This window comes from Helianthus annuus, chromosome 15 (assembly GCF_002127325.2).
Source record: "Helianthus annuus cultivar XRQ/B chromosome 15, HanXRQr2.0-SUNRISE, whole genome shotgun sequence".
Lineage (NCBI taxonomy): Eukaryota > Viridiplantae > Streptophyta > Magnoliopsida > Asterales > Asteraceae > Helianthus > Helianthus annuus.
The window spans coordinates 43,516,453-43,527,164 of NC_035447.2; the positions used below are offsets into that span (position 1 = coordinate 43,516,453).

The window sequence follows — 10,712 nt, forward strand, 5'->3', positions numbered from 1 at the left end:
GCGCATTTACTTATTTTAATTACTGCTATAGTTTCTCTAACCAACGCAGTGCAGCAGTCGCCCCTTCATTGCCTGCAAATTCGACTGGTTTACAGGAAAGAAGTTCCTTATAAGTGCAACCAGGTGTTGCAGCTTTCATTTTCTTGAGTATTGGGGCCTGAGTTAAGTTGTCGTTATTGCCGCATCCGTTAACACTATTACTGAAACTATCATCGCGCATGCGTTTACTGGGGTGAGTTTGTGAAGGATCAACAGGGCTTTTAACAGCAGCGACGATTGCCAGGATAGCATTGGCTATTCCCTGAGCGACGATGTTTTCTATATCTTGCCGATTTAGGAAATGATCCTCATTATTGTGTTCCGATTAATTAACTTCATTAACTGGTTCATTAACAGCGTGTTCCATCTGATAATTAACAATATATAGATAAGTTATTGGCACGAATAAATACAACCAATTGCAATAAAGTAATTGCACGAAATCACGCCAAACATGTATAGCCAAAATTGTCGATTTTGCGACTTCGATATTTTTATATATATTAGTAGTATGCATCCGTACACACTGATTATTTTACAAAAGTTTTATTTTAAGTTATTTCACATGATTATATTTTTATTATTTATTATTATTTTATTATTATTATTATTAAACAAACACACCACGCGACCACGTACTGTCCCCGTCAGCTGGCACTTCAGAAACGACGTTCCCTCTCGTCGTACTTCCAGGAGATCTGTTCTCCCACTTCCCGGATTCTATTTCCTGCATCTACTAGCTCCTCGCCATAGTGGCGGAGTTCAGCCAAGTTATCATTGCTCATTGGTGGGTTTGGTGCAGGCTCCGGGTCGAACTGAGGGAAAAAGGTGTTAGGGTTATTTAAGAGATTCTGAAATTGCCAGTCAGTGGTCCACCATTCTTCCAGCTCTCCTTGTGTCACACCCCAATTTTCCACGTGTCACCGGTGGGCCCGGTGGGGAGTATAGTGACGTAGTTGGCGTCATCATAGACAAACAACACAATATAATAATGCACAGCGGAAGCAAAAGATAAATATATTACATTCCGAATATAAGTAATGTCAAAGTATTACAACGGAAGGTAAAGGATCCACAGGCGGATCAATAATAGAAAACTGTTCAATAGACTTTAGGCATCTAGGACTTGCAAGATTCCCTAGTGACGCCCCGAGCTCCCAGCCAATTACGCATAGTACCTGCCACTCAACCTTTTGGAAAATACGTCAGTTTACACTGGTAAATACAATTAACTGACTCATTTTGGAAAAAGAGTTTGAAAAGTGATTCGTGTGCAAACGGCACAAAACATCTTGACACATTGATTAAAATGCACAGAGGCAAAATTAATCTTTATACTTGGGACAATTTTATTAGTAAAAATCTTGAATCCGATTTACATGGTTGTCCAACATTTAGGGCCGGTGATTATACAATACAAGCCGGACAAGATTAATCGACACACCACAAATATAATCTCACAAGAAGATACTCTCACGAGTGAGTATACGTTATACATATGCAACAGGAGGTGTTTTGCCTACACCTTGTGCTTACGTCGTGGCCATTCACTTTTTAAAATGAGCCAAGGATATCCAGGACACGGTCATTAACCCCCAATGTTATTTGTTATCAATCAACACAGATTAAAACGGGATTATGCAATTTAATCATCTCCGATTAAACAATTTCTACACCCGACCAAGCGGTATTTTTAAAATACCGTATCCCAAGCCCGTATAAGGGAAAATAAGTTAAAAGTATTTACCTGAGCTAGCTCCTGTCTTACATAGCAAGAATAATAACTCAGCCGTATTCCTAAGTAAGCGTAGGTACAATTTACCGGAAAGCTCTAGTCTGGAACGATGGTATAAATAACCAATTAGAATACTAACGGGTCTTTAATTAAGCCTAAGCTTAGACCGGTTAGTTTTAAGGAAATATACGGTTCAAGCGCACGATTAAGCGAAGACCGGATAGAACGTGATCTAGACCCGACAAGTTTGAATACTTGTATAATATGGGTATACTAAATACATTCTGGATTTTGAGACAAAAATGATAACGTTTGGCACGATTCGGTCAATTTATGCAAACTAGTTACATAAACCGAACCGAGCGCTAAAAGAGCGTTACGGGTAGGCAAAAAGGGCCATATGCAAGTTCCCTGAGATAACATGCTTTAAATATGATATAATATCAGTAAGTTATGTTCTATATTGCCCGGAATAATTTTAAACTCAATTTATGCCTTATAAGGGCATTTTGGTCATTTAAAGGATTATAAAAGAGTCAATTCAGAAATCTGAGTTTCGGGTCTGGTTCATACAGTAAATATACTTCATTTGACTTATTATAACAGTAGGGTATGACCCATAAATCAAATCTATCATTTAAACCAAACTATGCACCGTAGGGGTATTTTAGTAATTTCACAAGGGCTAAAAATGCCAAAACTGGAAATCTGAGTTCAAAATATTATACTTACTGTTATCATATGAAAATATGCAAATTACATCAGTAGGTATAAGTCTTATATGTTTAAAACGAGTATAACGCTTACTATGCGCTTAAAACGCTAAAAATGCGATTTAGAGCCGTTTCCGGGTTTATATATGAAAGCTGAGATTTTTTATATTTCCAGAAGGCTCAAAATAGTTTATTTAACATATAAAATCAGTAGAAAAAGGTTTCGGGTCAAAAGAATGTATGAAACTCATTTTATGGCTTAAATGGTCAAAACCGACATAAACCGAAATAACTAAGCGATCTAAGATACGATCAGCCAAAAATTAAATAAAAATCATCAAAAATCCCAAAATATTATATAACATCAGTTGGTAAAAAGTTTTGTATCAAAACGTGGCCAGAAATAGGTTATACACGAAAAGGGCCGTTTATGTAACTTTAAGATATAGTTTTACGCTAATGGCCATAACTCGAAATCTGGACCACCAACTGATCCGAAATTTTCGGTGCAAGTCTATATATTAGAAATAAAGATTTCTACTCTTTCACTTTTCCAAAAATCACGTTTTATATCAAAAAGGGCAAAATAGTCAACTTTTAAGCATAATCGGAAACATGCAAATGAATCGGCTAAGCATAGACTTAATCAACAAAAATTCCAGAAAGTTTTACCAAAATAAAAATGGTCAAAAATACTCTCCAATACAGATCTCAAACATGCATGTACGAATCCGAATCGATAGTCTACGAAATAGTCGTTTTATAAGACTTTCGGTCCCGATTCGTATTTATACTATAGATTGTCGAGTTTATTATGATAAAACATATTCTTACATGTATTACAAGTTATTTATGACGATCAAACAGATTGCATGTCCTTTGCATTATCATCTAAGCTTATTTTTGCGAAAACAACTTCTGTTGACTTTTTAGAAACAAGTTTGACTCGACAATTAGCATGCATATGGTGGGAATCAGAGAATACCCTTTTGAGGGTTTGTTTCCCACATAAATACCAACACATATGTGGTTTCAATTCGAGAAATGACTGAGTAAAACTCGTTTAATCAGAAAGTCAAAGTATAAGAACAACCAGTTTGACTTTTACTAATAATCGATGCACGAACGAATTAGAGATTGAATTAGAAGCTTACAAGGGTCCTATTGATTCTTAGATAACACTAGGAATCGGCCTTGATGTCCAGAAATGTTCTAGAAATGCTTGGGAGAGAGTTCTTGCAAATGAGCTTCTTGATCACAAAAGGGAATGCCAAAGAAATGATCTTTGATCTGTTTTAAAGAGGAAATCAGAGGTTGAGGATAGGTTACTGTTGCCATAGGCATGCAAGGATGTTTATTGGAGCTTTTGGAGGTGCCATGAGCTGTTATGCACTTCAAATTCGGACCAGAATTGCAATTTTCACGAAATTTTGCTTCTGATAGTCTCACGCGGCCCGCCTAAGGATTCCCAGGCGGGTCGCCTGGGGTCTGCAGGCCCAAAAACTTTCAAACATTGGCAGATTTGGTCCCTGTCCTTGCACGCGATGTCTCGGCTACTTATTTTGACTCGTAAACCCCCAAACTTGGTTTTTAAGAACCTTGGGACATTTACCAACATGGAAATGTCCTCGGATAACTTTGCGCTCAACCGAAAAGCCATGAAATTCGACGTTGACGCTTTTAGTCCCTCAAGTACGGTTTTGGCCATAACTTTCTCATACGTTGACGAAACTTCACGAAATTTTTACCACATATTCTAGTGAGTATATTTTAGCATTATAAAGCTTCGGGTCTGCCAAAAGTTCACTCAGAGGTATAAATTCAACATGTTGACACTTTTGGCCCCTATAGTTTGTCATTCCTCACTTTTGTGAAATTTCCGCGTCGTATGATCCATGAACCATCCGTTTAAGGTTATAAACATTATGTTGGGTTATCATAGAGTCTATTTATCCATTGTTGACACTTTGGACCCTTACGTTCCATAGTTTTCACCGTTTGTCACTTTTAGTCCCTCTAGAGTATGTTTTCACATACCGGAACCTTATGACACGTGTCAAGACATTATTGGACGAAATTTTTCGAGGTGTTACATCCTCACCCCCTTAAAAGAAATATCGTCCCCGAGATTTACTGAAACAAATGAGGATACTTTTCTTTCATCGTGGATTCCACTTCCCACGTGTATTCGGGTCCTCTACGGGCATCCCATTTGACCTTAACAATAGGCACATGCTTCCTTCGAAGCTTCTTTACATGTCGATCCTCAATCGACAAAGGTTTTTCCACAACTTTAGACTCTCGTCTATGTGTATATCTGTATGCGGTATAACCAGTGATTCGTCAGCGAAACACTTCTTCAGATTACAAATGTGGAACACATTATGAATGGCGCTAAGTTCTTCAGGCAATTTCAACTTGTAAGCAACTGCCCCGATACGTTCGACAAATCTTGAAAGGTCCTTCGTATCTCAGGCTTAGCTTGCCTTTCTTACCAGATCGCATCACCCCCCTTCCGGGGCGATACCTGAAGTAACACTTTTCCACCTACTTTGACGTGAAAATCTTTGCGCCTTGGATCCGTATTCGATACGGGTTTATCATTATATCACAAGTCTTCCAACCGTTTATGTGATAGTGCTTCTTGGCTTATTGGCGAAACATATTCCTTAATCCTTAGGGTGTAATACATTGCGAGTTCCACCAAGCTCCTTAAATAAGCTTTTAGCTCATAAGTTATATGATCTATGATACATTCGATTCCTTCGAATGATTTTTATATATAATCAGAGTTTAACTAGCCTGATACTTATTAATTTGGCACACCCTTCCAGAGTGATGTCTTTGACGAACCTTATTTCTTAACAAGGACTTAAGAGGGTTGCTATTTTCGCAACTCTTGATTTTTCTGCCAAAACCGGCAATCTTACAGATGATCGTGGATTTGCCTGATCTTATTCGTTGTTTCCAAGGCATCTATCAGACCGCACGATTGGGCTTACCAATCTTCTATTTATCAATAGATAATTTAACATCCCATCTAAGCAAGGTCCCCAAAGGAGTAGCCTTGATACTTATACATCACTATTATAGAAATGCTTATCTTAAGGTGAGATGGTTCTTCCAACCATTACTTAAAACTAATCTTAAGGGATAGTTAATTCTCTCAGTTAGTCGAACAATCGACGATCCTGGGCAGCTGATGGAAATTCTCAATTGTTGCTTAATTTGGGTTGTGGTATTCAATGCATAAGCAGAATGAACCTTCTTTCTTAATTAACAATGTCGATTTCTTCAGGATATCGAGTTAGGCTATATGAATCCTTTATTTTAGAACTTACTTAATCGGGGTTTCGGTTCTTCCAATGATGGTACTAGCTACCTTGAAGGTTTCATAATAGAATAACCCGAAATGGGATATAGATCTTAACTCTACTTGCCTCTCAAGAGGTGAACATGGTAATTCTTATAAGAAAGCTAATTATGACACATAAAGATGTCAGAGATTTCCGTACTCTCAGGCTTTGGCTCATCTATCGCTGTCTGTGTCAGATAAATGACACATTCCTTTTTCCATTGCAAAGATGCCCTAAGTGGAGATACTTATAAGGACATTTTTATATAGGATATCTTCTTTGAATACTACTAGTCGACTTTAGTACAATATGACTATTGGGATATCTTCGGGGATCCCATGCATTAAACCTCCATACTGATCAGGCATGGAAGCAATCTATGGGACACACTAGGATACGCAAATCCTCATATGGCACTTTTATCAAACATAGTTTGGCATTCGCAGGCGATATAAAACAATGAGAAGAAAAGAGAAAAAGAAAAAAAAATGATTAAAATAACATATATTGTTGTATTCTATGCGAAGAAAGAGTACTCTTAGATCTTTCGAAAGGATCCCTTGCCGATATGAGAAGAATTGGTTACTAAGGTTTCCTTGGTAATTTATACCTTGTGGCTAATATAAAAGTTTACTAGGCTTATGGTTTATGAAGGTTTATTATTATACATGTGCTTATATTTAATCAAAATGGAAGTTTTCACAAACTAGGCGCCTAGCTCGGTTGGCTATGCGCGCGAAAGGGTGCGGCCTAGACCCAGATTCGATTCCGGGGGCGGCCGGTTCTACCATTTTTGCAACTTATCGATTTCTCACAGGAACGGAAAAATAGTCCTGATGTCATTATTTATGGGCCAGCTTAGGCATTTTAGGCGCTTTCAATTTTTGGCTTTACTTCCTCCGCCGCATTTCCTTTGATATATTTAGGGCACGTAGTCTTGATGTGGCCTTTCTCATTACAGCCAAAACAAACTGCATTCTTCATGTCCTTACAGTCCAATGCTTTATGTCCCTTAGACTTGCAGATCCCACAAGTCCTGGGCTGTGATTTGGATCTTAGTTCGAACCTGCATTTCCCATAATGGCGCTTCTTGCAGGTCTCACATACTGGTTTCTTGTCAGACTTTTGTTTGTTCTTTTTCTTAGAACTCTGGGAGTTATCTACCTCCCTTTTCCTTTTTAGTTCATCCTTTGCATCCGAGGCATGAACGAGACCCTCCTTAAGAGCAAGGAAATGTGGTCCTAGATAAAACTTGGACCGAGCAGCATGGGGCTCCTTTAACTTTTTCACAGCCTTCTTCACAGCTTTTCCAACGGCTGCGTCTATCATATTTTGAAGAACATCTTTGGAAATTCTAAGGTTTACAATTTCAGCATCATTAGCATGTGCCGCGTCATCAATGGCGCGATTGACTGTTATCTTACCCGAGTTTGCCATACTCGATATTGGTTCCTAATACCAATAAAACAATTTCTTAGATGAAATCCAACAACTGCTATTTTTCACTCTGATGGCCTTAATATATACTAACCATGGTGTCAATCACCTATACAGGCTATTATAGCACTAACATTATTAATGAACGTTATTTAAAATATATTAATACTACTTAGCCTAGGTCGCAAAAGACCATCAATGGCATTAAAGGTTTGGACCTAGTCCATTACCTTTCTGACAGAGGATCAAAACGTCACATCTGACTTTATTATATTAAAGAATTTAGGGAGCTTAAAAGCTTTCCATAGGAATATCAGAAAAGAGTGATTCCTATTTAGATATAAAATATCCATCTAAGGTTTGTTGGAGCATTTTCTAAGTGTCATCGGCCAATTTCTACTTCGTATAAAATGACCGAAGTCCTACTAAGACGGAGACAACAGTTCCCAACAGTGATCGTTCATTATTGAATCACATGTGTCAGTATCAATTAAATTTCTGCATAAACTGCTTGATAAGGAAAAGTACCTGCTATATAGTTATCCTTCCTGGCATTCATCCGGAAGACTCATGCATTTGATTTTCCTGGTGACGGGTGGTCCTTTGGACAACCCTTAAGCATGTTAAAAGATGAAATAATCTTCCATTTAGCCGTGTAATTATCTTGAATTAGATAACTACGATGCTTATGTTTCAGGTACGATTTAGGAGCTAAAAGATGGATCAAAAGCAGTTCTTGGAGGCTTTGGTGGAAAACGGGTCGAGAGGAGAACAAAAGAATAACAAAGAAGTTAAATCAGCCGAGTACCGTAAATTACGGTCCTACCGTAATTTACGGTAGACCATTTTCTAGTTTATTCCCCACCGTAACACAGGTTGTTGTTGCCGTAACAAATTGATGTCCACCGTAAATTACGGTGGAGTCGTAATTTACGGTGGAGCCTGCGAGGAAAAAATGTAACTGCCACTATGTAATCGGTTTTGGAGTGTCTTTTGGTATTATCTCATGATTGGACGGGTCTTGGACACCTTGGGGACGAATTTTGGCTTGTGGCTTGTTTGGTGAACAATTTCAATCATTCGGTTTATGCTTTTGATTTGTATGAACAATATTTTGATGTTGATGATGATTCACCGAGCCATGTCCGGCTAAACTCTTCGGTGATCATCCTAGGTGAATGTTTCTGAAACTTTTGTGTGTTTAATTTCTGCATTTCTAGAATGATATCTTGCGTTGCTTGAATGTCATGGTGTATGTTTGATTGTTTGTAGTTTGTTAATCAATATTGCAATTTCTAGTCTTAATGGTACGTTCTTGGTGCCGTTGGCAACCGAGATATCACGGGAAGGGTTAGGGTTGGTTATTGGTTAATAGGTCATCGGGAAACAACCTCGCATTATCTAATCCGAGTACTTTGTTCCCTTTTATCACTTCAATCACTTATACACGAGTTATGTCTATGTAACTCTTTCTAGTGAAATTGCACACAACTGTTTAAAGAAATTGAAACCTAGGGTGATCACTGTTCTCTCCTAATTGTTTACAACCAACTTTGATTTGAATTAGTTCTTAATTTAGTTTTCTAAAACAACAATCCACAATCTTGAATTTTAATTTTCTGCAATTCAGTTTAATATTAGTTTAAATACAAAGCTATACAATCGACACATTTCCACATACTCCCTGAGTTCGATACCCTTTTACCACTAACTACAGTTGTTTGGGGATTAAATTTGCGTGACCCACGACATCACGTCAAATTTTGGCGCCGTTGCCGGGGAGTAGTGCGCAACGTGTGTTAGTTTAATAGTTTTGTTTGTTATTTTCGGGTTTACGCTGGTTGTGATTAGTGTGCAGGTACTTCAGGTGTATGCATACTAGAGGCTCTCACAGGTCATCACCGCTATCGTTTGATCCGGAAATTGAAAGAATGCTACGACAAAACCGAGTTTTAGTGCGAGAAAACAAAATCATTGGTTCACCCACTTCACCCATTACACCGAGAAACATCATGGCTGATTCTCCGATTCCACCTACAACCAGTCAAACAACCTCATCCTTTATACCTACTTCCACTCAACCATCACCAAACACTACATTACCTAATACCACCGCTGAATTTACACCATCCAATGTCACCCAACCAATCACCACTCAAACTGAGCCTACCATCACCTATGATCCATCCACCACAATCCCACCATTATCTCACTTCTTTCCCCCAACTACAGGTCAATCATCATCCACCTTCACCATTGCACCCAATTCAACTATCGTGCATACGACTTCATCTTTTAGACCACAACAACAACAGTCGGGCTTTCAGTATTCGACCATCCCATTTGGGCAGACCTCGGGAATTCAAGGAGATGGTTATGATGAGGGATTTGAAGACTATGAGGGTTATGAAGATGATGGGTACGGTTATGGAGGTTATGGTGATCAAGGGGAGTTTGGGTATTTGCAAAGTCAATCTCAAGGAATGGCAAGTGTTGGTGGAATGCCACAACAACAAATTATACCACAACACATTCGGCCAAGACCACAAGGGCCACCAATCCAACAACCCATTCCATTGCAACAAGTTAGGCCACAACATGTACACCCACAATTTCAAAGGCCGAATCAATACCCACCGATGCCCCAACAACCAATTGCACCACAAGGGCCTATGCCAAGACCAATGGGTCCTATTCGTCCAAGGGGTCGATTGGGTGTTCCAAGAAGGCATCTTAGGGAACAAGCAAGGGGAATAGAGGCACATTTCAGGCCAATCATTACTCAAAACCCTTCACCGGTGGTTATCCCTCACAACAACCAAGGGAGAACTTTTGAAGTAAGAACAAACTCGTTGCAAAGTTTACCGAAGTACAAAGGGTTAGCAACGGAGGAGCCGTATTTCCATCTAGAGGCCTATGACTCAATTTGCAACACTTTTGGGAGTCAAGGTTTTTCGGCCGATGAAGTCAAGTTGGTATTATTTCAGTTTTCTTTGGAGGATAAGGCAAAGAAATGGTTCTATACATTGCCTTCGGCATCTATATATACATGGGGGGAGATGCAACAAACCTTTTTGGATGAATTCTACACCGCCCAAAAAACCAATGATGCGCGGAAGGGATTGAGAAGCTTTCAACAACAACACGGTGAAATGTTTCATGAGGCGTTTGAGCGTTTTAACATGATGATTAAAAACTGCCCTCATCATGGAATTGAGTTATGGGAGTTGATGAACGCTTTTCATGAGGGGTTGAGTGCCGAAGACGCACGTGATTTGATGTCTATCACCGGAGGGACGTTTGGAACGAATTATGAGAATGAAGATTGGGAGTTTTTTGAAAGCATGGCAACTACATCAAAAAGGAAGGCCCAAGCTTCAAGAAGAGCCCGACCAACCACTAACCGACCACAAGTGCACGCCATAGATGATG

General features: G+C 38.9%; 1 non-coding gene across 1 annotated transcript; it reads right to left on the reverse strand.

The window, feature by feature from the left end:
- Positions 1–10,388: 10,388 nt before the first annotated feature.
- On the reverse strand, positions 10,389–10,494 carry LOC118487777. Its single transcript, XR_004882720.1, has one exon. It is a non-coding gene; the product is annotated as a small nucleolar RNA R71 (small nucleolar RNA).
- Between the last annotated feature and the right edge of the window lie 218 nt (positions 10,495–10,712).